Source organism: Heptranchias perlo, chromosome 10 (genome assembly GCF_035084215.1).
Source record: "Heptranchias perlo isolate sHepPer1 chromosome 10, sHepPer1.hap1, whole genome shotgun sequence".
Lineage (NCBI taxonomy): Eukaryota > Metazoa > Chordata > Chondrichthyes > Hexanchiformes > Hexanchidae > Heptranchias > Heptranchias perlo.
Window position 1 is genome coordinate 60233022 of NC_090334.1, and position 27677 is coordinate 60260698.

The 27677-nt window shown below is 41.4% G+C and overlaps 1 long non-coding RNA gene across 1 annotated transcript in view; it reads right to left on the bottom strand.

Annotated features, from left to right (window-relative positions):
- The window catches only part of LOC137326619 (uncharacterized), a 55231-nt gene extending 35617 nt beyond the window's left edge, over positions 1 to 19614 (bottom strand). The window contains exons 1-2 of the long non-coding RNA XR_010964234.1: positions 18983 to 19614; positions 3948 to 4014 (exon numbers count right to left, since the gene is read on the bottom strand). This is a non-coding gene — a long non-coding RNA (uncharacterized lncRNA). The remainder of the gene's footprint in view (positions 1 to 3947; positions 4015 to 18982) is intronic.
- Positions 19615 to 27677: the final 8063 nt, after the last annotated feature.

A 27677-nucleotide genomic window follows, 5' to 3' on the forward strand; every position in this document is an offset into this window, starting at 1 on the left:
ACAGTAGAACATATTGGTATAATGGCTGCACTTGACAAACACCACAAACATCACCTTTTACAATGGAACTGAATTACACGACAGATACTACACACAATGTGTTCTCTTATCAAGAAACTGTTCTTGTATCAAGGTGTTACTATTATATAGCATTTGCTCCTACTCGCTCTGTAGCAGTTTCCAAAATGATGCTACATTTGCTACACCATTCACTGGTACCTTCTACTCTCCAATCAAAATGCTAGAACGATACCAATCTGCTGCATAGGTCATGTATGTTATGCAGTTTAGAATTTCTATGGATCGCACTGTTGGCAGGACTACTGTATTCAATTGTCGTCATGGTCCTTTCTCTTGCCCTTTTTGTTGAGGTTTTTTCCTGTACTGCATTGCACTCTAAAACATAAAGGTACTCTATTTCCACCCTGAGAACTTTTTTGATCTGGTTGAAATTTGTGCTTAGCCAAACTACACTTTCAAAGTATCAGCAGAGTGCGCAAAGGTATTTGTGCTAAAAAGAACAGGCACACCCTGCCCCCTTAGCTGGCTTTTGAAAAATCAAACCTAAAACCACACAGGTTTATGCATTACTAAACACCACCCTACTCCCACTAGCTCAAATCATGGTGGTTAGTGATCAGGCTAGAGGTTAGATTGAAGTCATGGGATGCTATCTTGCTACAGGCAAGGGTGCTTCTATGATGGCAGGTTGCCTTACTAAAGATATAATTTTTTTTTAAAGTAATTACAGGTGAAAATGGTGCCCAGTTTAATATCTGCAAAACTATACAGATGTTCTCCTTCAGTGTATTAACATCTTCATTAGGGTTGTTTTCTAAAACTCCTATCATGAATGCCATGGCTAATATGGATTAACCAATGCGAGACATGTATTGATTTATTAGAAAGAAGGGCTTGTATTTCTATAGTGCCTTTCACGACCTCAGGACATCCCAAAGCACTTTACAGCCAATTAAGTATTTTTGAAGTGTAGTTACTGTTGTAATCAAGGGAAATGCAGCAGTCAATTTACACACAGCAAGGTCCCACACACAGCAAGGAAATGAATGACCAGATCATGTTTTTTTAGGTGTTGATTGAGAGAGAAATTTTGGCCAGGACACCAGGTAAACTTCCTGCTCTTCCAATAGTCTGTGGGATATTTTAGGTCCACCTGAGAGGGCGGACGGGTTGTCGGTTTAACATCTGATTAGCCCGCTTTATAGGACTATGTCACTCAAGCCAATAGATGTCATTGGTCTAATCATAATACGATGGACTAAAATGATGTTTCAATATTGCATGCAGATATGTGTGTCGCATTGAATTTTTAATCTTCCATGTCCTACAAATCTGTTGCTGTATTGTCTTCTTACAGGCTTTATAAAGCTGGGATCTGAATTATTTAATTGGCTTTTAGCTAGCTAAGAATCTAAATAGATTACAAGCTTTTCTGGTTATGAAGAATTTTAATCTTGAACAAATTTATGAAAGAAAATGGAAGAACTAACTGCAATCTGCCCTGACCAGGTTCTGCTGTTCTATTCTAGGTTTCCCTAATGGACCATTATCTGTGGTCCAATGTATTTTTGCAGTCTTTAAGGTGTATCCATCACTTAATAACATTATAGTGCAACTATACGAATGACTGCTTCCCATTACTTTTCACTATTTGGAAAAGGTAGCTGACATTAGTTATTTCATGCAGACTTTATTCTGCCAGTTGCAGTTATTTTTGTTGGGACTTTTAATACATAGGAACAGGAGTAGGCCATTCAGCCCCTCGTACCTGCTCCACCATTTGATAAGATCATGGCTGATCTGTGATCTAACTCCATATACCTGCCTTTGGCTCATATCCCTTAATACCTTGGATAGCTTTTTGGCAACCAATCTCAGATTTAAATTTAGCAATTGAGCTAGTTTCAATTGCTGTTTGCGGAAGAAAGTTCCAAACTTCTACCATTCTTTGTGTGTAGAAATGTTTTTTAATCTCACTCCTGAAAGGTCTGGCTCTAATTTTTAGACACTGCCCCCTACTCCTAGAATCCCCAAACAGCGGAAATAGTTTCTCTCTATCCACCCTATCTGTTCCCCTTAATATCTTATTAGCTTTAATCAGATCACCCCTTAACCTTCAAAACTCTAGAGAATACAACCCCAATTTGTGTATTCTCGCCTTGTAACTTAACCCTTGAAGTCCGGGTATCATTCTAGTAAACCTACGCTGCACTCCCTCCAAGGCCAATATGTCCTTCCGAAGGTGCGGTGCCCAGAACTACTCTCAGTACTCCAGGTGCGGTCTAACCAGGGTTTTGTATAGCTGCAGCATAACTTCTGCCCCCTTGTACTCTAGTCCTCTGGATATAAAGGCCAGCATTCCATTAGCCTTATTGATTATTTTCTGCACCTGTTCATGACACTTCAATGATCTATGTACCTGTACCCCTAAGTCCCTTTGGACATCCACTGTTTTTAACTTTTTACCATTTAGAAAGTACCCTGTTCTATCCTTTTTTGATCCAAAGTGGATGACCTCACATTTGCCTACATTGAATTCCATTTGCCACAGTTATGCCCATTCACCTAATCTGTCAATATCCCTTTGTAATTTTCTGTTTTCATCTCCACTGCTTACAATGCCACCAATCTTTGTGCCATAACAGTACAAAAATGAGGTACCAGAATCTGATACCAGGCCTGAGGGGCACTAGTGATTCTAATGGCAGCATAAGTAAAGCAGGCACAACTTGTATGACCCATCTAAAATTTAAAAAAATAAATCTAAATTATTCCATTTCCAAAGATGGTCAGTTGAAGTGTCTGCAGAATGCATGTACATCCCAGCCAGCAGAAAAAAGTGGAACTGTTTTGAATATAAATATATTTTAATGGCATCAGCTGTTCAGCCATACCTCCAGGCTCTGGCTGTGTGTGGCATCTCTGTGCAGTCACACTTGGTACCTCAGCACTTCTGTCCATGAGTCTGTGGACAGAATGGCAGCCACAAGACGCCAGCAAACTATCTGCACCTGGTTTAAATTTAAAGGTTGTTTTACATGATGTCAGAATACTATTGTCAGCACCCTAAAGGTCAAGGCAGCTTTCATTGTAAGAAAGGAGGCTTTCCATTTCTAGAATTCTTCTTACTTTATTGTAAGGGGGGGCTATAAACCCAGTGAATATGATTAATGGTTTCAGCACTTCATTACTGTGATATTATATCAGATCTTTAAAAATAAAAAAAATAAACCCGCCGAGATGACACTGACAGGCTGACACATTTTAACCCTTTTAAGTGCATCGTGTAGCAGTCTTAATCCAAGTGTGGCACCCTTGTAAAATGTGACATTTTTAATATTCAACTACAGTAATAGTTGGTATTTTCTGAATTATAGATGTTTGCAACAATAATACTTTATAAAATCATGCAGTTTATGTAAAGGCTGGAATGATATTTATATTTTATTGAGTCAGGATGAAACCATACATTATTGAGGTTGTATCTGACCAATTTAGGACTTACTAAACTAATGCAACAATAGGTTACTTTTCCTTCACCCTAATCTTCTGTGAGATTCTATTTGGTGAAACAAATGGCGTAGGATAACGTTTCATTGAGATGGATCCAATTAATGTATTCTAGCAGTTTAATTTTTTGAAATGAGGTGGGTAGTATAACCTCACCTTCCTATTTGCTCTCAATAGGTAAATGGAGCTTTGTTTATTCTTAGCTGCCTTTGTAGTGCAAACAGAAAAAGATTTTGGTGGGCGGAGGCACCAATGAATGAATTTGAACAGTTTTTGTACATAAAGATCAAATAATCTGCTCTGTATGGACATAATTTGCAACTTACTACATTTCATATTATTTACAAGACTTTGTAAAGAAGGTTGAAAATAAAGTACCCACAGTTACTGTGTAAAATGAAAGATGTCTCCATTACCCTGTGATTGCTGATAGCCAATTTCTCAGTTTGGGATGGTGTCCAAAGCACACTGTGCCACAAAGATCTATAACCAATAAGAAATGTAATTTTATATTCTTTTTTGTGTTTCATATGTATTTGATCACGTAACATTTATTTGGAGCTTCACATGTAGAATGAAGTTGACTTCTAACGCACTGTTTTATGTGTTGTTTTGATCAGATAGTCTCCAATACGTTTAATTGTAAACTGCTGTAGCTAGTCAACCTCCCCTCATCACAGTTTGACCACATGTGAAACCTGAAACTGAGACACCAACCCCTGGGAGCAGTGAACTTGGTAAGTAAAAGGAATGCAGAGAACCGCTATAAAACATTTCACCCTACAGAGGATATATCTGAACCAACCTTTAACAATTTATAAGACGGGAATGCTATAAAATATTTATGCAAGAACCTTAAAAAAAAAAGTTTGTGTCTGGGTCAGACCTACTAATAAAGGTTTACAAGAGAGAACCTAGATGACATATCCATGTGCATTGGAAAAGCAGACATATCTCAAAACAGAATAAAAATGTATAATTCGAACTGGAATGCAAAAGAAATTTCTTAATATCTTAACGGTTACGTCAGCACTATATTTCACTTCCTGATGAGTATAAATGGAGTATAAATTACAAGAGAGCACCCACCTGGTAACATAGACCTGCTCATGAGATACTTCCCTGCATACAGCAGTGACCCCCATTTTAATATGCAACAGTGCCTCAAATGTACAGAATGTGCTTAGACTCTCTTCCAGAAGAATTGGTGGCCTGTGCGATTGTTGGCATTGATTCAGTCAAAAACAACTTTTTGTGTTGGGTGTTTGTGGCACTGGAGGCACTAATGCTGCCTCGATTATATTACAGTGCTGCCGTCAGAATGAGACTGCTTCTGGTGATAGAAATATACAAGTCATTCCAGGCCTCTGTCAGTCAGCTACAGAATGGCATTGGTGGTGGCCTGGCACCAGGACTTCATAGAACAGTGTGTAAAATGAGATTTTAAAAAAGAGAATACAAAATATAGGGACTTAGATCTCTCTGTACTACAGTGGCATTGCTCAGAGGGTGCATTGTGTAAACAGAATTTGTCAGCCTGAATCCTAGCTCCAGTTCTTCAAAGACCCTTTAATACCACCATTCAAATATAAAGTGCAATCTATAAACACATTCTGTTTTAAAATAATTCATATCCTCGTGGCTTTATTAAATGTTTCTAAACTGATTCAAAATACTTTGGAAACATCGGTGATATTTTGGAGGGGAGAGGTTTTTTTGATGGGAAAGCAGCTTGTGCTTTCTGGAAGTAGAAGAGTTCCAAAAAACATTGAAACATTAAATAAGTTGAGAAGGGTGTGTGCACATGAAATGTAGAAACTTAAGAGCAGGTGTGATACAGGCCCTTTGTCTGGTAGAACAAAGAGCCTGTGTGCTGCTCTCGTAACTTCTAGGTAAGAAGGCCAATATGTCAGTCTAACAACACCTCTCACTCGGGGACCGTTGTAATTCACGTCAGTTTTGAGTTCATAAAAGCTGCGCTGGGATTGCAATCAAACCTGGAAGGGCTCCCTCTGATGGTTCAGCAAATTTATCCAGACAGTAGTCAAGTCATACAGACCAGGAAATTCCCATGTTTGATTGGTGGTCTGTGCTTAGTTGTGTACTTTCAGCCAGGGTGGCAGTGGGAGTGCTGCAATTGACTGTAGCACTCCTGGTTTAAGGAGGAGAAAATCCGTTAAGGCTGCCTCTCCTGATTGGTTAGCAATCACCCTGGCTAGAAATGTATGTATGACACACTGGGATGATGTCAGGATCGGGGCTCAGCTGTGATAACCCTCATAGCCTCCTGCCACTTACTGTTAAGGTTCACACATGAATATTGGCCATTTGGCTGAGGTACCAGAGGGTGATCCAACAGCTGTGGAACCAAACCTAGCAAGGAATCAGGACAGGAGCAGGGGAGGGGAGAAAAACTGGCAGACAAAATTAGAACTAGGAAAGGAAATGACTGTAAATTGTGAATAACATTAAATACTATTTTATACTTACCTTGACACTATATAATTAGGAGTCAGCCTTGGCTCACTCTCACCTGAGTCAGAAGGTTGTGGGTTCAAGCCCAACTCCAGAGACTTGAGCACATAATCCAGGCTGACACTTCCGTGCAGTACTGAGGGAGTGCTGCACTGTCAAAGGTGCCATCATTCAGATGATGCATTAAACTGAGGCCCTGCCTGCCTGCCCCCTCAGGTGGACGTAAAAGATATGATGGCACTATTTCAAAGACGAGCAGGTGAGTTCTCCCTGGCCACTTACTGACATTGAATTCCATCTGCTACTTTTTAGCCCATTCCTCCATTTTATCAATATCCATTTACAGTTTCCTTTGGTCTAATAAAGAATTAACTACACCTCCCATTTTGGTGTCATCTGCAAATTTCAACTCCAATCCCTCTAGGCATATCTCCAAATCATTAATACACACATTAAACAGAAGTGGTCCTGGAACTGAACCCTGAGGGGCACCAGAACCCACACCCAACCATTCTGAAAAACTGTCCTTAACTCCTATTCTGTTTTCTCCCTTCTAACCTTATTTAAATCCAGTTTGCTATCCTCCCCGTAATTCTCTCGTAATCTCCCATCTGTTACTTTGTCAAAGGCTTTCCTAGAGTCCATGTACACTACATCCACTAGAATTCCCCCAACAGCCATGATTGTTACTTCCTCAAAGAATTCTGAGGTTTGTCAAATATAATTGTCCCTTTTGAAATCTGTGCTGGCTACTTCTAGCTATTTTCACTTTATTTAGATGTGTGGTAATTTAATTTTTAATTAAAGACTATAATTTTCCCTACCACAGATGTTAAGCTAACTACCCTGTAATTACCCAGATTAACACGCTCTCCCTTTTTAAAAATGGGTATTACATTGGCCACTCTCCAGTCCTCCAGCATACTTCCACACTCAGTACAGTCCTCAAATATAATTTCTAGGGCCTTTAAAGTTTCATTCTTCAACTCTTCTAGGATGTATCCCATCAGGCCCTTGTGCTTTGTCTTCCCTTAGCTTAACCAATTTAGCTAAAACTTTCCTTTGTATGTGTTATGATGTAATGTTGTGCTTATCCTGTGGTACTTTGAAATAAACCTTTACAGTACTTTTTATCAGGTCTCCCAGGATTCTGCCACCATCCCTCCAGGAATGAAACTGCTTTAGTGAACAGTGTATTTGTTATAAGAGCTCCCCTGCAGGTCTCATACTCAATCATTGTGTCAGCCATGCAAGTATTAAAATACATATGGGGACCTTCAATATTTGATCTTTTCATGTATTTTCCCCATGTTAAGTCTCTCTAGTTCCTGTACATTCATAGGGTATAGGTAAACATACTGTCACTTTAAATCTTCCCCCCCCCCCCCCCCCCCCCAGGTATAAATAAATATACACTCTCACATCCTTTTTCCCACCCCCACTATAAGTAAACAGGCCCACACCAACCCCCCCCCCCACCCCAAATTTTGTCTTTCATAGATATAATTAAAAGAGCAGAGAGCCCCTAACATAATCCCTAGATTGACTCCATCCTGTCTCTATGGATATTTTGGCTGGGAAAACTTCCATTGTTTACTATTTATATTGAAATCAGAATCATGTTCTTTATAAATGTATTTATGATCTTGCAATAAATAATGAACAGAAGAAATCTCCTTTAATGTTCAGAGAATGGAGAAGCATACAAATCCATGGTCTAAATCAATTTAAATCACAGTATGAAATAAGAATGGGAAGAGGAAGGTTTAATAAGTTTCTTAGTCTATATTTGTTCACATTTTTGATAACTGTAATGAAAATTTATTTCCATATTTGTTTCTTTAGTCTTTCATTTACACTGGTATTTATGTAAAAGGTGGTTGGTGAATATAAGGATTTCAAGGATTTTTATTTAATCTGTTCTACTTTCTAGTTTTTGACTGTCTATTTTAAATAATTCATGACAATACAATGCAGAGGAAAGAATGTGAATTTATGTGGGGCCTTATCATTAGCACTCAGAAACATCCCAAAGCACTTTGCACAAATGAATTATATTGTGCAGTCACTGTTATCTGTGTGAGGCAAAGGAGGAGATTGCGGGGGCTCTGACACATATATTCAGAACCTCTCTGGCCACAGGGGATGTGCCAGAGGACTGGAGAACCGCTAATGTAATACCATTATTCAAGAAGGGGAGTAGGGAAAAACCGGGGAACTACAGGCCAGTGAGCCTAACATCAGTGGTAGGAAAATTATTGGAAAAAATTCTGAAGGACAAAATTAGTCTCCACTTGGAGAAGCAAGGATTAATCAGGGATAGTCAACATGGCTTTGTCAAGGGAAGATCATGTCTGACTAATTTGATTGAATTTTTTGAGGGGGTGACTAGGCGTGTGGATGAGGGTAACGCAGTGGATGTGGTATACATGGATTTCAGTAAGGCCTTCGATAAAGTCCCCCACAGGAGACTGGTCAAGAAGGTACGAGCCCATGGAATCCAGGGTGCCTTGGCACTTTGGATACAAAACTGGCTTAGTGGCAGAAGGCAGAGGGTGATGGTCGAAGGTTGTTTTTGTGACTGGAAGCCTGTGGCCAGTGGGGTACCACAGGGATCGGTGCTGGGTCCCTTGCTGTTTGTGGTCTACATTAATGACTTGGATATGAATGTAAAAGGTATGATCAGTAAGTTCGCTGATGATACAAAGATTGGTAGGGTGGTAAATAGTGAGGAGGCTAGCCTCAGTCTGCAGGACGATATAGATGGGTTGGTCAGATGGGCGGAACAGTGGCAAATGGAATTTAACCCGGAAAAGTGCGAGGTGATGCACTTTGGAGGGACTAACAAGGCAAGGGAATACACAATGAATGGGAGGACCCTAGGCAAGACAGAGGGTCAGAGGGATCTTGGTGTGCAAGTTCACAGATCCCTGAAGGCGGCGGAACAGGTAGATAAGGTGGTAAAGAAGGCATATGGGATACTTGCCTTTATTAGCCGAGGCATAGAATATAAGAGCAAGGAGGTTATGATGGAGCTGTATAAAACACTGGTTAGGCCACAGCTGGAGTACTGTGTGCAGTTCTGGTCGCCACACTACAGGAAGGATGTGATCGCTTTGGAGAGGGTGCAGAGGAGATTCACCAGGATGTTACCAGGGCTGGAGCGCTTCAGCTATGAAGAGAGACTGGGAAGATTGGGTTTGTTTTCCTTGGAGCAGAGGAGGCTGAGGGGGGACATGATTGAGGTGTACAAAATTATGAGGGGCACAGATAGGATGGATACTAAGGAGCTTTTTCCCTTCGTTGAGGGTTCCATAACAAGGGGACATAGATTCAAGGTAAAAGGCGGGAGGTTTAGAGGGGATTTGAGAAAGAACTTTTTCACCCAGAGGGTGGTTGGAGTCTGGAACTCACTGCCTGAAAGGGTTGTGGAGGCAGGAACCCTCACAACATTCAAGAAGCATTTGGATGAGCACTTGAAATGCCATAGCATACAAGGCTACGGACCAAATGCTGGAATATGGGATTAGAGTAGACAGGGCTGATGGCCGGCGCGGACACGATGGGCCGAAGGGCCTCTATCCGTGCTGTATGACTCTATGACTCTATGACTAATTTTGCGCCCACCAAGATCCCACAAACAGCAATGAGATATATCACCAGTTAATCTGTTTTTGATGGTGCTAGCTGAAGAATCAATGTTGGCCATGACATTGGGGAACACCCCGTTCTTCAAATAGTGCCATGGAATCTTTAATCTGCACAAGTTAAGAGCTCATCCAAAAGCTGGGAGTGCTACAAACTAAGCCAAGATTTCATAATTATATAATTAATGATACAACTTACATTTATATAGCATCTTATCACAGCTTCAGAATGTATCAAAGTGCTTCACATCCAATGAATTACTTTTTGAAGAATAGTCATTGTTATCATGTAAGCAACAGACTAGAAGAGTTAGGCTCAAAGAGATTTGGTTCAGGAAGAATGTCAAATTGTGTTTTTCTTTAATGTAATTTTAACAAGCTAGACTAATCCATGTCGCCAAAAGATACCACCATTGAATGATTGATGAAAGAAATTAATGGAATCGTGCCATTAAAAATAATGTCATGATTGGTAAAACAAAAGTCTCATGCCTATTCTGCCCCTCAGACTCTGTACCTACTTTATTCGATACCATGGAGATAAAGCACTTCTTCAGCTATCACATGCATTTATATCAAAATCAACATACACATCCTGAATGAATTGGTGTCTGTGTATGTATGGATGAAGAGTTTTTTGTTGCTAAGGTCAAGAATGTGGCAGCAAATTGCAATGTTCTGGGATTAGGGAGATTGCTGTCAACTCCATGACAGTTTGGGACCCCTGGAGTGAGTATATGTTGTAGGATGATGTTATTAAGAAGACAAAGGATGTTATGAGAAGAAAGGGCTATTTTCTCGTACCTTTCTGAAGGGCATCTGTGACACCGGTATTACATTTAGGTAGGGCATATCAAAAAAGGGAGTTGCATATCCGATTACATGTTCACACACATGACACAAAACAAAGTGAGCATATGCAGGTCAAAGTTTGTAACTAAATCATTTTTTTAAAAAAAAAGTACCGGGTAGGTACAGCTGATTTATTTGCTTTCACGCAAAAAAAATCCACTGTATAAATCTGAAATATGAGTATGTGGGTAAGAAAAGGTAAATACTTGGAATTTCTGCACGGGTTCTCTGGCAGAAGATCAGCAGAACCGATGGGCAAACAGCATAAAGATCTAAAAACGGCCGGATTATAATGTGCTCACACTGAAGTTACAGAAGTACCTCTACTTGGATGGATCGCCACTTGGATCTCTGGCCTTGATATCCTATTACCTTTCATTTGCCAGGCAATTTTATATAAAAACCCAGATTCATATTTTATATATAAAAATTATTTCCAGATTTGTATATTTTGTATTAAAAATTGGCTCCATGTTTATATATTTAAAAATCACCTCCAGATTTGTATTTTACATAAAAATTGTTTCCAGATTTCTAATGTTAAAATTTAGCTCCATATTCATATACCTATTTTAAAAATCACCTCCAATATTTAAATGACTTTTATATAGAACTCATTTCCATTATTTAGGTTGAATTCATATATTTCAGTGTTGTCCAGTGTGTTAGCATATGTGGTAACCAAGACTCCAGATATGGCTAATTGTATTTGATTAGTAAGTTAATAATGAGTAATAGACACTGTCATTGGGCATGTGATCTCAATACTCTATTGCATAAGGTATGCATGTGTACTTTAATCTTTTTATCCACTTTTTGGCAAAGTGGCAAAACAAAAAACAGGTTGCGAGTGTTTTCTGATTGTTGTGAGTGCTTTACTTTTTAGGTTACTGAATGGTGGTAGATATTTATTAAATAAATATACATGTGAAGTACATTTGCCTGTATTGTGTGAGTGTATGTAAGGTGTTTTGTACTAAAATTAGTGCATGTGGCTAAAACGGTGTTGCCTTAGCCACACCTGTGACTAATCAGCAATTTTTATTGGACATATATATTTTATATATAATAATCCCTTCTTTATTATTTGGGATCAATATGTAAAACTCTTTCCTCCTTCCACTCCTCCCCCCTCTTCCAGTGAAACCAGATTTCAAGATCTGTCCCAGTGTTTCCAGAAGCCCCCTCTAAACTATTCCCAGACTATGGGACCCCCCTCCCAATGCTGTCAGACTCTGGGACCTATCCTGAAAGTACTTTTGAGCCCCCTTCCCATTATTGCCAGACCTCAGGCTGCCCCGATGCTGATAAATCAGCGCCCTCGCCAATGCTACTTTTCTTAACCTTGTTCTTATTAAAACCACCAACTCACCCTGAACAACGCCATAGCAGATTTTCTAGTGTGTGTGTATGTTTTATATATAATATACTCCCAGTCTGATTTTGCATCATCTCAATTGTATGTATACACAGACCCAAAGTGCGAGGAATCTTGTAGCCATTAGTAATTCATCCCTTTACCATTCACTGGCCATCTCTTGAATGATATGTACAAGGTATTTTGTTCCTCTACTTTCCATTCTTGAAATCTGACTGATAATATAGAGTTCATTATACTGATATGGTTGCTTATAGAGGACTTACAATGTCAGAGGTGAAACTGCACTTTGGACATTTGCCATCAGAGTTATGAATTACAGTTTAAAAAAAATACCCTGCTTGACCCATGTCAAAACATGCATATCAAATACATATAATTTTTAGAAGATACCAACCACATAACATGAAACTATATTAACCAATATACAGAGAGCCAGTGAAATATCCTCCATTATTTACTTGCAGTGTTTATTATCCAGTTCAGATCAGGATCAGCCTACCATTATGGTAAGGTATCCTTTTTTCCTAGATTCTTTGTAAGTTTTAATTTATATATTACGTTTGCAGGAATCAACCTTTATCCCAGAGCACTAGGTGTCCCTTTTTTTAAATTTAGACAACTAGCAAATACTTTTAATGCTGTGTTTGGATATAGTTTAGGTATTGAAACAAGGGTTTTTGGATCTTTAAAAGTTTGCAAGTGAATCCCAGAGGGTCTTTGAGGTTAGCCGATTCTTTTCCTGTGTTGTAACATTTTTGAATTTTCCTGTACTTGTTGATTGACTAGTACACTATTTCTGCTGCCACGTAGCAATAAATGGTTAGAGGGTGGCTGATAGCATTGTTTTTCTTTGGGCAGCTGACACCATCTTTGGAAATTTGGACAGGGCTCCATAGGAGTACGTCATTGTTTGCAGGAGATCTCTAGGAGTGTGCCAATATTTGCAGGTGATCCCCAGCAGTGTGTTAATATTTGCAGAAGATTCCCCCCCACCCCACACACACACCCCCCAAAAAAAATTGAAAATCACTGGGATAGAGATTGCATTATTCAACAAGATTCTCTATAAACATGATAAAAGGGAGACCTATTTCATGGAATATTTTAACTAGAATAACTTGACAAAGTTGGAAGATCCTTATACACATGATGTCAAAATTGCTTTTAGAATTATTTAACGAATGAAATGATGGCTCTGAAGAAATCCTAATATATAATACAAATTGTTTGAACAGTAGTTTTATGACAACATGATGAAATGTAGTTCTTCAACCTGCCACAGTAGCTGTCTTTGGCATCTTACTGTAAAAAGGACCAAAGAACAATATGTAATTATGAAAGTGGAAAATGATCTGTGGAATTCAGTTAGAAAATATACTGCAGTTTTACCGTGCCTTGTATCTGCCTGCAATGAACAATCTAGAAAATGCTCCTGACCTGTTGGCACCTCTAGGGAATCTCAGATTGATCCTTTTGACAGTCTTGGTGACAATGCATAGCATTCTGATGCATGAAGGACATACTTCCCCCCAGCTCGCCCTACCCCCACTTTTCAACACTGGTTTAACTCAATGGAAGTTTTAAAGTAGACCTCTCCAGAAAATACTGGTTGAGATTAAAACTGAGCTTTGTGCTGTTCATTACATCCTATTTCATGTCAAATAATTTTAACAGGGAAGTAGTGTATATGTGTGTGTGTTTTCTGATCATAGAATCATAGAAAATTTACGGCACAGAAGGAGGCCATTCGGCCCATTGTGTCCGCACCAGGATGTATCACAGAGTGATATATATATAGCTTTCATCGTCAGCGCTTTATGATCCCAGCTTGGTCATCAGAGGGAGCACATAGGACAAATCAAGGTGCTTCCTTCTGGGGAGCGAGAGGGGGAAAATTAGGCTGCACTAAATGGACTGAGAACGAATCACTTCCAAGTTCACTTTGTGTTCTGGAGAGCCAATTTACATTGGCTCTTCCAAAACTTGACCTGACTTGCTTGGTTTCAAATGATTTGAAGCCCGTGGACATTATTGCATCACGAGTGTGTGTGTGTTGATGTAACAGTCGGAAAGCAAATGGCATGATAATGTATGAAATTTACCAGAAATGAGAAGTGTTTCATACACTATCCAATTATTTAACAATTTTTCTTTAAATTTCCCATCTTTCCTGCCCTGCTGGGAAAGGTCGAGCCATGCCCACGCTCCACTCTGGACTTTTAAACCCGAACTGCAGAAGGTTGCGTTTACACTGTGATCTGGTGTGAAGCATCAGCTCCTGGGGTTTCACCAACAGCTCCAGTGTGATCTGCTCTGAAAATGCTAGCATCAGTCTCTGTTCACGCATCAACTTCAGCATCATAGCAGAACAGGAACCACTTCTCTGTGACACTGAAGCAGGTAAGTAAATGCATCCTTAGAAGGCTACTCAATTTAGGCTATTCTTGTTGGTAAGGGAGTGGCTGAGGACGAGCCACTTGTGGCCCACTCAGCAACAAGTGCTTGCTGAGCTAATGAAGCTTTTACCATCATTCAAATTTTCTTGTCCTTAACAAATTTTCAAATGCATAATTAATTTGTTCTGTTTTTTTCAAATCCATCTTAACACAAGAATTTATAAGCAAAAATATGTTGGGTTTGATTCTAAAAATTCCACAAGTATTTTGAGAAGCAAATCCTTTCTTGGTGTGGCTATAATTGGGTGCAAGCCTCATTTGGTCAATTTAACTAATAAATTATCTTTCATTGGATTGTGAAAAATTATAAGAATGCACTCAGTGACATGCATGTGAAGGTTGGTGCTGATTCAGCCCGATTGGATAATAAATGAAGGGAATTTAAATTGGTTTCTGTATGCATTGGAATGTGATGAATTGTACAAGGTGTAGACACTAATTAGGATAGAATCATAGAAGTTTACAACATGGAAACAGGCCCTTCGGCCCAACATGTCCATGTCGCCCAGTTTATACCACTAAGCTAGTCCCAATTGCCTGCACTTGGCCCATATCCCTCTATACCCATCTTACCCATGTAACTGTCCAAATGCTTTTTAAAAGACAAAATTGTACCCGCCTCTACTACTGCCTCTGGCAGCTCGTTCCAGACACTCACCACCCTTTTGAGTGAAAAAATTGCCCCTCTGGACCCTTTTGTATTTCTCCCTTCTCACCTTAAATCTATGCCCCCTCGTTATAGACTCCCCTACCTTTGGGAAAAGATTTTGACTATCTACCTTATCTATGCCCCTCATTATTTTATAGACTTCTATAAGATCACCCCTAAACCTCCTACTCTCCAGGGAAAAAAGTCTCAGTCTATCCAACCTCTCCCAATAAGTCAAACCATCAAGTCCCGGTAGCATCCTAGTAAATCTTTTCTGCACTCTTTCTAGTTTAATAATATCGTTTCTATAATATGGTGACCAGAACTGTACACAGTATTCCAAGTGTGGCCTTACTAATGTCTTGTACAACTTCAACAAGACATCCCAACTCCTGTATTCAATGTTCTGACCAATGAAACCAAGCATGCCGAATGCCTTCTTCACCACCCTATCCACCTGTGACTCCACTTTCAAGGAGCTATGAACCTGTACTCCTAGATCTCTTTGTTCTATAACTCTCCCCAACGCCCTACCATTAACGGAGTAGGTCCTGGCCCGATTCGATCTACCAAAATGCATCACCTCGCATTTATCTAAATTAAACTCCATCTGCCATTCATCGGCCCACTGGCCCAATTTATCAAGGTCCCGTTGCAATCCTAGATAACCTTCTTCACTGTCCACAATGCCACCAATCTTGGTGTCATCTGCAAACTTACTAACCATGCCTCCTAAATTCTCATCCAAATCATTAATACAAATAACAGCGGACCCAGCACCAATCCCTGAGGCACACCGCTGGTCACAGGCCTCCAGTTTGAAAAACAACCCTCTACAACCAACCTCTGTCTTCTGTCGTCAATCCAATTTTGTATCCAATTGGCTACCTCACCTTGGATCCTGTGAGATTTAACCTTCTGTAACAACCTACCATGCGGTACCTTGTCAAAGGCTTTGCTAAAGTCCATGTAGACCACGTCTGCTGCACAGCCCTCATCTATCTTCTTGGTTCCCCCTTCAAAAAACTCAATCAAATTCGTGAGACATGATTTTCCACTCACAAAACCATGCTGACTGTTCCTAATCAGTCCCTGCCTCTCCAAATGCCTGTAGATCCTGTCTCTCAGAATACCCTCTAACAACTTACCCACTACAGATGTCAGGCTCACCGATCTGTAGTTCCCAGGCTTTTCCCTGCCTCCCTTCTTAAACAAAGGCACAACATTTGCTACCCTCCAATCTTAAGGCACCTCACCTGTAGCTGTCGATGATTCAAATATCTCTGCTAGGGGACCCGCAATTTCCTCCCTAACCTCCCATAACGTCCTGGGATACATTTCATCAGGTCCCGGAGATTTATCTACCTTGATGCGCGTTAAGACTTCCAGCACCTCCCTCTCTGTAATATGTACACTCCTCAAGACATCACTATTTATTTCCCCAAGTTCCCTAACATCCATGCCTTTCTCAACCGTAAATACCGATGTGAAATATTCATTTAGGATCTCACCCATCTCTTGTGGTTCCGCACATAGATGACCTTGTTGATCCTTAAGAGGCCCTACTCTCTCCCTAGTTACTCTTTTGCCCTTTATGTATTTGTAGAAGCTCTTTGGATTCTCCTTTGCCTTATCTGCCAAAGCAATCTCATGTCCCCTTTTTGCCCTCCTGATTTCTCTCTTAACTCTACTCCGGCAATCTCTATACTCTTCAAGGGATCCACTTGATCCCAGCTGCCGATGCATGTCATATGCCTCCTTCTTCTTTTTGACTAGTGCCTCAATCTCCCGAGTCATCCGAGGTTCCCTACTTCTACCAGCCTTGCCCTTCACTTTATAAGGAATGTGCTTACCCTGAACCCTGGTTAACACACTTTTGAAAGCCTCCCACTTACCAGACGTCCCTTTGCCTGCCAACAGACTCTCCCAATCAACTTCTGAAAGTCCCTGTCTAATACCATCAAAATTGGCCTTTCCCCAATTTAGAATTTTAACTTTTGGGCCAGACCTATCATTCTCCATAGCTATCTTAAAACTAATGGAATTATGATCACTGGTCCCAAAGTGATCCCTCACTAACACTTCTGTCACCTGCCCTTCCTTATTTCCCAAGAGGAGGTCAAGTTTTGCCCCCTCTCTAGTCGGGCCATCCACATACTGAATGAGAAATTCCTCCTGAATACACTCAACAAATTTCTCTCCATCCAAGCCCCTAATGCTATGGCTGTCCCAGTCAATGTTGGGAAAGTTAAAGTCCCCTACTATTACCACCCTATTTTTCTTGCAGCTGTCTGTAATCTCCTTACATATTTGCTCCTCAATTTCCCGTTGACTATTTGGGGGTCTGTAGTACAATCCTATCAAAGTGATCTCTCCCTTCTTATTTTTCAGTTCTACCCATATAGGCTCAGTGGGCGAACCCTCGGATATATCCCCTCTCACTACTGCCGTGATGTTCTCCTTAATCAAGAACGCAACTCCCCCTCCTCTCTTACCTCCTGCTCTATCTTTCCTATAGCATCTGTACCCTGGAACATTGAGCTGCCAGTCCTGCCCCTCCCTTAGCCATGTTTCAGTAATAGCTATAACATCCCAGTCCCATGTACCCATCCATGCCCTGAGTTTATCTGCCTTGCCCATCAGGCTTCTTGCATTGAAATAAATGCAATTTAATCTAGACTTCCCTTGGTCTTTGCCCTGCTTTCTCAGACCATCTGTCCGGTCATGTTCTGTACACTCTCCCTTACTGCCTTTTGTTTCTGTCACCACTTTACTTCCCACTGACTTCCTGCATCGGTTCCCATCCCCCTGCCACATTAGTTTAAACCCTCCCCAACAGCACTAGCAAACACTGCTCCTAGGACATTGGTTTCAGTCCTGCCCAGATGCAGACTGTCCAATTTGTACTGGTCCAACCTCCCCCAGAACCGGTTCCAATGGCCCAGGAATTTGAATCCCTCCCTCTTGCACCATCTCTCAAGCCACGTATTCATCCTCGCTATCCTGTCATTCCTACTCTGACTAGCCCGTGGCACTGGTAGCAATCCTGAGATTACTACCTTTGAGGTCCTACTTTTTAGTTTAACTCCTAACTCCCTAAATTCAGCTTGTAGGACCTCATCCCGTTTTTTACCTATATCGTTGGTACCGATATGCACCACGACAACTGGCTGTTCACCCTCCCCCTCCAGAATGTCCTGCAGCCGCTCCGAGACATCCCTGTCCCTTGCACCAGGGAGGCAACATACCATCCTGGAGTCTCGGTTGCGTCCGCAGAAACGCCTGTCTATTCCCCTTACAATCGAGTCCCCTATCACTATAGCTCTGCCACTCTTTTTCCTGCCCTCCTGTGCAGCAGAGCCAGCCACGGTGCCATGAACCTGGCCGCTGTCACCTTCCCCTGGTGAGCCATCACCCCCAACAGCATCCAAAACGGTATATCTGTTTGAGAGGGGGATGGCCACAGGGGACCCCTGCACTACCTGCCTGCACCTCTCACTCTGCCTCATGGTCACCCATTCACTTCCTGCCTGTACACCCTTTACCTGCGGTGTGACCAACTCGCTAAACGTGCTATCCACGAGTTTCTCTGCATCACTGATGCTCCACAGTGAATCCACCTGCAGCTCCAGCTCCGAGATACGATCGGTCAGTAGCTGCAGATGGACACACTTCCTGCACACATGGTCGGCAGGGACACTGGTAGTGTCCATGACTTCCCACATCTTGCAGGAGGGGCATATCACGGGTGCGAGTTCTGCTGCCATGACTTGCCTTAGCTTAGTTACCCCTTTTAAATTACGTTGAAATTAGAAAATGTTAACTGTACTAGGGACCTAGGTTCACTTTAAAAAAAACACTACCTGCTATAAAACCTGCAGATCTTAAGTTTAGTTAATTAGTTAATTATAAATGTGGTTATGTTACCTGGTTTTATTGTAACTTAGCCCACAGTTCTAAGAAAAAGAAATACTCACCACCAACCACCCACCTGCTTTACCTGTGACGTCACTCTTTGATTTTTTTGATCAGAACCTGGTTGGTCCGCTCTCGCTGTTTCCCGCCGCTCTGGTGAGCTCTCGCTCTGCGCTGTTTTTATCCCTGCTCCGCTCTCACTGTTTCCCGCCGCTCTGGTGAGCTCTCGCTCTGCGCTGTTTTTATCCCCGCTCCGCTCTCGCTGTTTCCCGCCGCTCTGGTGAGCTCTCGCTCTGCGCTGTTTTTATCCCCGCTCCGCTCTCGCTGTTTCCCGCCGCTCTGGTGAGCTCTCGCTCTGCGCTGTTTTTATCCCCGCTCCGCTCTCGCTGTTTCCCGCCGCTCTGGTGAGCTCTCGCCCTGCGCTGTTTTTATCCCCGCTCCGCTCTCGCTGTTTCCCGCCGCTCTGGTGAGCTCTCGCTCTGCGCTGTTTTTATCCCCGCTCCGCTCTCGCTGTTTCCCGCCGCTCTGGTGAGCTCTCGCTCTGCGCTGTTTTTATCCCCGCTCCGCTCTCGCTGTTTCCCGCCGCTCTGGTGAGCTCTCGCTCTGCGCTGTTTTTATCCCTGCTCCGCTCTCGCTGTTTGCTGGAGAGAGAAATAGGTTGGGGCTCCAGTTCCGAAAACTGTCTGGATTTGTTTTGCGATCATAAAGACGGGCTTGCTGCTTTGGAAAATGTTGGTTTAGAAAATGTTAATTGGGAGGAACTGAAACAGAAGATCCAGCAGAATGTATGTCCCTACTCAGCAAGATGCTTGGGGAGGGGATTAGCAAGGGGAACTTGCTTTAAAACTTTAATAGGAAGTAGCTCATTACCATACTTTGCAGTAGCTAATAACTACATTTAAGCAGCAATACATTGGGGATTGCGGGATATGACGAGAAGGCAGGGTTGGTCTCTGAAAAAGAAACAGACTTGTTTGAGCCTTTTTCTGTCCCTCAAAAAAGATTCTTGCATAGTGAAGCAAATCCAGTGAAACTCCACCAATACAGCCTTGAAGATGTTTACTTTCCATTCCGTGTTTGGGTGCTAGTCGGGGCTACCATGTATAAGTCCACCACACTTGCGCTTTGTTTTGTTAGTTCTTAACCACATTGGGGAGGAAAAACTGGTGCCAGTAACCTTTTTACTGTAGCAATTGTACTTCCTGCTCATCTTAAGAAAGTTGCATGGAAGTAAGTGCTCTCAAGGAGTAACCATGTCAACTTAATAAACCTTCTGACTACAATATCATTTTGGCCATTGATAACTTATCTATGGTCTTCTGCAAATTAACTTAATTTGCAATTCTGGTGCAAGGGATGGACAGAAAAACGTATGGTCAGAAAATCATGCCCAAATTTCGAATATGTGCTCCTGATGGGTAAGACTCCCCACTGGGAGTGCAAAGTTGGAAAGTTACCCCATGATTTCAGTTTTGTTTTTTTTAATTCAGTTTTTATTCCTTTTAGTTAATTTTGGTTTACAAAACACAATCCAAATGTATAGTTCTGTTTCAGCAATGACTCACTTTGTAGGAAGATAATTGTCACAGCTCTGACTGAAACATGCTGAAATTTTACATTTCAGAGTTCTTGATCTCAGCCACATCTCATTGGAGGCTGGGCATCTCCCACAAGGATGGAGGGAGGATCATTCAAAGCACCTCAGTTAATCTACATTGTCTTCTCTGTGCTATCTCTAACAAAAAATATATGAAGTGCAGAATACCAGTTCATTATATTTTTTCACAAAAAATAATGAACAGAGGAAAATATACCCCTTGCTGTTGCCTTAACTAGCCCTAATAAAAGGGGTCACCTTCAATCATTCTAAGATGTACCTACATCATGGACTATTTTTGTCCAATGCATCAATGTGTTTGTAATTATTCTGATTGTAACAGTCTAATACAGAAATGTCCTCCTATTAGTCATCCATCTGGTTCAGGTTTGCATTATGGTTCTTGTAACACAAGAAAGTAAGCAAGCTGCTAACTTTGAATAGCTTCACAAATCTCATATTAGTGACCGGTTACAGGGTGGCATTGCAGAAGTCTGGAAGCTGGATGCCTGCCTGTCCTATTTTCCGGGGTGGTTAAGGGAAGAGCAAATATTTTAAGAGCGATTTTCACTAGGGTATTGGGGAAGACAGAAAAACTAATAAAAATCTGTTCCAATAATTTAGATATATTTAAATTATTTCATTGATGAAAAATGGTGTTTTCCTACAAATGATTATTTACCACTTCGGATACCCCCCTCCACCGCATTGTTTTTGAACTATTCCTATCATTGATATGCCTTCTTTACTAATGGAACTCTTCAAATGCCCCTTTTGTTAGGCCTCCATTCATAACATTCTTTTTTAATGGTTCTCAAATATAGTAAATCATAGTATAAATCTCCTTTAAAATTATATCATGAAAAATGTAAATCCCTTGCTTCATAAAAGTGTCTTAAAATCGTAATATAATTTCAGTGGCGGTGGTGTTTAACTGCTCCATTAGCCCTGATTTTTGTGGCTGGATATCAACTAACAAATTGGCCTCTTAGTAAGTCACATGGGTTTAGGTTGCTAAGGTAATGTTTTCCAGGAAGACAGTGACTCATTACACCCATATATTACTGTTTCCAATTGTGGAAGCCACATGCATGATCCTCAGCATGTGGAATGAAACAAGTTGGATTCCAACTGTCACTCCCCCACATAACCCGCCAGTGGCATCACTGACAAACCTGTCCACAGCTCACAAAAATAAGAACAGCAAATTCTAAAACTGAAGCTCTGTTCAATTCCATTTATTTCAGGAGAGTGCGGAGAGGTGATGAATATTATTTGGTCAGAAAGTACTCCTGTGTGAAAAGCATTGTTACATTGTTTTGGTCTGTTTACAATGAAAGAGAGACCTCTTTTTATTAGGATTAATGTTAAGTGTATAGCAATCCATATGGGGATTCATCTATTTAATTGTTTACATAAAAAATGGGGAAAATCCCAGCTAATGTGGCCGAGAAATTGGTTTGCGCTGGCCTGCCAGCACTAACTTGGTGCATGGATCGATCCCTGTGCCGGAAGGAGTAGGCCTGAGGCCCAAATCGGGTGGGTCTTGGGCCTCATTTGCATCAAACTGGCAAGCTGCAGCCACCTACTGGGCATCCCCAGACAGGTCGTTGGTAAAGAACATTTGAAGTTGGGGTTGCTGCGTTGCTGGCAGCAGCCCTCACGTAGGTCTTGGGAGAAGGAGGGAGCGACCGGGAGAGGGGGGTGATCTGGAAGGGGGTGAGTTGGCGATCAGTGGGACCGAGGGTCGAGCGGTGGCCAGCAAGGGCCTGTGGTTTTAATGTGGAGCCGGGAGGAGCACTCCTGCACCACTTTAAGAAAGGACCGTTGGTTAGGCCGCATATAGACCTGGTTTTCCTGAACATAAGTCACTCTGGCATTGGCTTCGTTCGGGATAAACCAATTTGGTAAAGGAGGTATCAAACAGATGTTAAGCTCCTTATCTGCATATGCAAAGGGCCTAATGCCTGTTTCAAGCATGGGCCCTGGACGCCTCTTTTGATGCCTATACCACTATGGCAGGTGGCGAACTTCAAGCTGAGAACGCTGCCCACCATATTGTATGCTTTGACTCCCGTTTTGTGCCTATAAAACGGGTGCAGCTTCATCAAATTTCTAGGCCTGAATGCCCAGAAGCAAAGGAAGTTAACCTTTATTTATTTTGAACAGATGAGTTAAAATAATCAACTGCGGCTGCAGAAAATCAATTCATTTTTTCTTCCTGAATGAATTTTAATTGTATATTTTCTTAGCAATAGTGAAATTGAATGTTCTTACAGCAGTATTTTTATTGTTCACAGTTTACGCAAATTTCAAACACTATCTAAGTTAACTTGAATAATTGCCTCCACTTCCATACACCAATCACTTGCTGGGTGAGAGAGTGGGCAGCTAGAGATGGCCTCCTCTCTGCCTCTCTCAATGCCATTCTAACCAGTCATGTGCAGTATTTAACATCATCTTGGGGTGATTGCTCTTCACTTTGGAGATGAGGTCAACAACAGCAATACACTGTGTGGGGAGTTACAGTTGTGAACCTGTTGCTTTTGGCAATGGTTTGGCTCATTGTGTTGTGCTACTGTTATACTAATCTTCAACAATTCTAAGTCATAGACATATTGGACAATGATAATCTATTTGGTTGTAATTGTTTTGATTGTAACAATTTAATCAAGAAATATTCTCTCTTAGTCATCCATCTGTCTCAGGTTGCATTATGGCCTTCTTTACAAAATCAGTGCATTAAATCTTATATTTATATGTAGAAGTTTGTAAATTTCTGAGAGGTTTTGAGAGGATAACTAGTGAAAGATTGTTTCTACTGGTTGGCAATTTGGTAACGAAAGGAGATAGAATAAGATTTATCACTAGAAGAAGAAAAGGAGAAATTAGGAAATTTTTTCTTCCACACAGAGGACTATTGAAACATGAGGTTGTTTGGGCGCTACTCTGACTACTAAGGCCCCAATACGGTGAGTAGGAAGCATGTGCACATTTCTGGCTGGAAGTGCGCTGCCAGCCATATTGGGTAAGGACAAAAAAAATGCATCCTTCACCCACGCCTGAAATAGGCGATCGGCCCTTATTTGCATATGCAAAGGGCCTAATGTCTGTTTGAGGCCGCCCCCTCCAAGATTGGTTTGCCCTGAGGCAGCCCCCACATTGCAGTGGGTCCCCCCTATCGCTGCTGTTCACCACCCCTCCCCCCACTCCTGCATTCGCCGCCACTTCCAGACCCGACCCCTGGCCCAGACACAGTTACCTGAGAGTCGCTGGCTTCCTAGAAATTTTTATGTGTTCAGCATTGTGAAACATAGCAAACCTTGCACTGATCGCCAATACCCAACAGCCCTAAATCAGGTAGCGCAAGGCCTGATGTATAGTAAACCCCTTAATATTCTGTCCCAGCCATGTGTCTTAATCCTGAACCTCAGAAGAGCAGCCCTATAGACCAGTGTTACATTCTCATTTTCCAAACCAGCCGTTCTTATGGCCTCTGCATATGGAATGTCCAATTTAGTGGCAATTTGTACTGAATTGCTGAAATTTTGTGCAGTTGATGTGCAATCAGTAAGAATTATGCATGCCCAAACTCATTTCATTTGGGACCCTTACAGGCTGCAGCAAGAAGGGAATTTAATCATATTATTCTGAGATGGATTTAAACTCTGGCAACAAAGGTGAAAGGACACTGGCGGTAATTTTAACCTAACTCACTGGGCGGGAAACCCATGGGATTGGGTAGAACACCGGTTTTACAATATTACTCTCCACTGACTTCAATCGAGTGTAAAATCGGAGGGATGTAAAACCAGCATTGCACCCGATCCCGTCAGTTTCCCAAGCGGGTTGGTATAAAATTGCTCCCACAGTGTTAACCCACTGCACCACTCAGTTTCCAGCCTGTCTTATTTCATTGTTTAAAAAAATAAAATTAATACTTTAAGATATTTTAATAAATAGAAGAACAAATTAATGTTATTGAGTAAATTCACAAACCGGAAATCACCAGAAGCTCAACAACACCGATGAGCTGATATTGTATTATGTAAACGTATGGCTCTTGGTGAAAGTGCAAACATGTCTTTAAAATCTACACCAAGCACTGCTGTTGATCAATAAAGGAAGGGTATTTCCTTTAAATTGTTACTTGAACTCATCCTTTCGACAATAATTTTTTAAAGGAATGGGCCAGATTTGACTGTCAAAATAACGGTGAGGCTAATGGCACTCCCTGCCATTTATATGCAAAAGATTCATCAACTTCAGGTGAGGGGCAGATGCGCTGCTCCGCTGTTAGATTCGCAAAAGTGAAATCTTGCTGTCTGCCTCACCGATGAAATGCATTGAATGGCGTGAAGTTGCTGTATTTGCACAGTAGATATGAACTAAACTCGCCACAGGAAATTAAGTCTTGTTCATTTCCAGTGTAAGTACCCTTTTAATGATATGATAAGTGTTAATTATTGTCAATCAACCTCTCTAGCACTGAAAATTAACTATTACAAGCTTGGAGTCTAATTTCCTCTGGTATTAATTATTGTTACTTTTCCTTTCTGTCTCTTTTTTTTCTCTAAATCCAATATTTCTTTCCCTCTCTTTATTTCTTCTTCTGTACCTGATTTGACATTGAATTCACCCACTCTAATTTACACTTCCTTCTCAGTCATTGCACTGTTAATTTCACAATCCTTCAATCTGATTGGTTAAGGGGATACACAGTTGCTTGCCCTGTTCACTTAGGTCCCAGATGCCCTGTTTCCCTCACTGTGACGTTATCACCTCGCACTTACAGCAAATTGCCACGCAAAAAAATTTAAAACCTAAACGTACAAGGGCAAGTCTAACTAATGATAGATGCCGTTAGATGCCCTGCCAAAGCAAATTATGGCCCATTATTTTTAATTGAACTGTAATATTTCAAAAGGCTGTGTTTGTGTTCTCTCTGGGTCAGGTACAATGACACTTACATTGTTTGTCCCTGTACAACATATTGCCATGGAAATTGGGTCAGGGTTTATTAGTTAAAAATTATGGGATGGGGGTGGTGGTGAGGAAGAGGAGACCGCGTAGTCACCTCAAGGGGCAGATTTTCCTCTTCTGCGCCCAAGTGTCAGAAGTTGGCAGATTGGGAGCGCTTATCACAAATTTGGGGACAAGCTGCTCATCATTTTCAACCATTAGGAAAATTGTGAGCAGCTTGCCCCTAAAATTGCAATCAGCCCTACTAAGCTCTTACTGCTGATAAATCTAAAGCCATGTCTCAACCTGACCAAAAGGTTATCAGAACATAGAGTGCATTAACACAACTGGTATGGAAACCAAGTCAATCACAATATTTAAGGAGCCAAATGTTTGTAGAAGAAAAGTATTAAAGGTCACAGGAAAAGGGCTTATAAGGTATTGGTGAGACCGCACCTGGAATACTGCATACAGTTTTGGTGTCCATACTTAAGAAAAGACATACTTGCTCTCGAGGCAGTACAAAGAAGGTTCACTCGGTTAATCCCGGGGATGAGGGGGCGGACATATGAGGAGAGGTTGAGTGGATTGGGACTCTACTCATTGGAGTTCAGAAGAATGAGAGGTGATCTTATTGAAACATATAAGATTGTGAAGGGGCTTGATCGGGTGGATGCAGTAAAGATGTTCCCAAGGATGGGTGAAACTAGAACTAGGGGGCATAATCTTAGAATAGCGGCTGCTCTTTCAAAACTGAGATGAGGAGAAACTTCTTCACTTAGAGGGTAGTAGGTCTGTGGAATTTGCTGCCCCAGGAAGCTGTGGAAGCTACATCATTAAATAAATTTAAAACAGAAATAGACAGTTTCCTTGAAGTAAAGGGAATTAGGGGTTACGGGGAGCAGGCAGGAAATTGGACATGAATTTAGATTTGAGGTTAGGATCAGATCAGCCATGATCTTATTGAATGGCGGAGCAGGCTCGAGGGGCCGATTGGCCTACTCCTGCTCCTATTTCTTATGTTCTTATGTTCTTACTTAGCAGATAGCTCCAACATGGACTAGTACCTGTACAATGGGCCATTGCTAATTACGAGAAGAAACTTTTTGTGTAATACCTGAAGGAAATAGCATCACTGTTAACCAAATCTTAATTTTGGCCTTTTTGACCCCAATTAAAGCTGAGAGGATTGAACGATCTGGCACATCCCCACAGCCACTATCAATGTCAATTCTGCTGGGAGATGCTGCATACATGTAATTTCAGGACCTCCCTCCACATGGTGCTGAAATTAAAATCACCAGCTCACTGTTCAGGGGAAGCCTGGGCGTGGATGTTAGGCTAGGGTTCAAACCAGGCCTCTTCATCCATAGCACAGCACACTTACTTATTTTTCATGCAAGCGATATTGTATCCCTGTTAAGATCAAATTTCTTTGACGTAATAAACCTGACGTTTATTTAGAACCCTGAGTTAGCAGCATTGTCATGTGAGCTATTGAAAAATGATCCCTCCTCTGAGGTTTTTAATTCAATGGCTTCTCTCTGAGTAAGGGTCACATTTTGTTAAAAGTTGTTTATACATAATACATTTTATCACAGTATGTGAGAAATCCCATTTGACGGTAGGACTTTGTGATCATTTTAAATTTTCATATTGATCCCTTACTGAATACAGAACCTAACTGTGTTAGAAATGAATTGAAGATTTCTCTGTATGCTGCATGACAGATTGTACCTTCAAAGATACGAGCCCCAATTTTAACCCTGCCCGCCCACCGGGAACGGTGAGCGTGGGGTGGGGGTTAAAATCGGGACTGGGTACTTACCCCACACTTCCCAAATCGTTTCCACCCGCCGTCATCTTAACTGCCGTTTTTTTTTGATTCGGTACAGACGCCCACCCTAGGCAAGCAGGGGCCTAATTAAAATGTAAAAGTCGTGCTCCGGTGACATCATCCGGACCCCAACGCCGTTTTAACTCAGAATTGCAGAAGCCCTGCCCAGTCCCAAGCACGCCCGTGAAACCTGGTGCGGTCGGTGTGAGAGCTGCTGAAGCTGTATAAAAAAGGACTCTCTGCTGCAGCCCACTGGACCGAAGGATCGTTTTGATGTCTGGGTTGCTAGGAGATGTCCAGCTTACAGATCGCTTCTCGACACTTTTTGTATTCTTATCACCCTCAGTAATCTTTACCTGCTTCTTATGGGGGCTC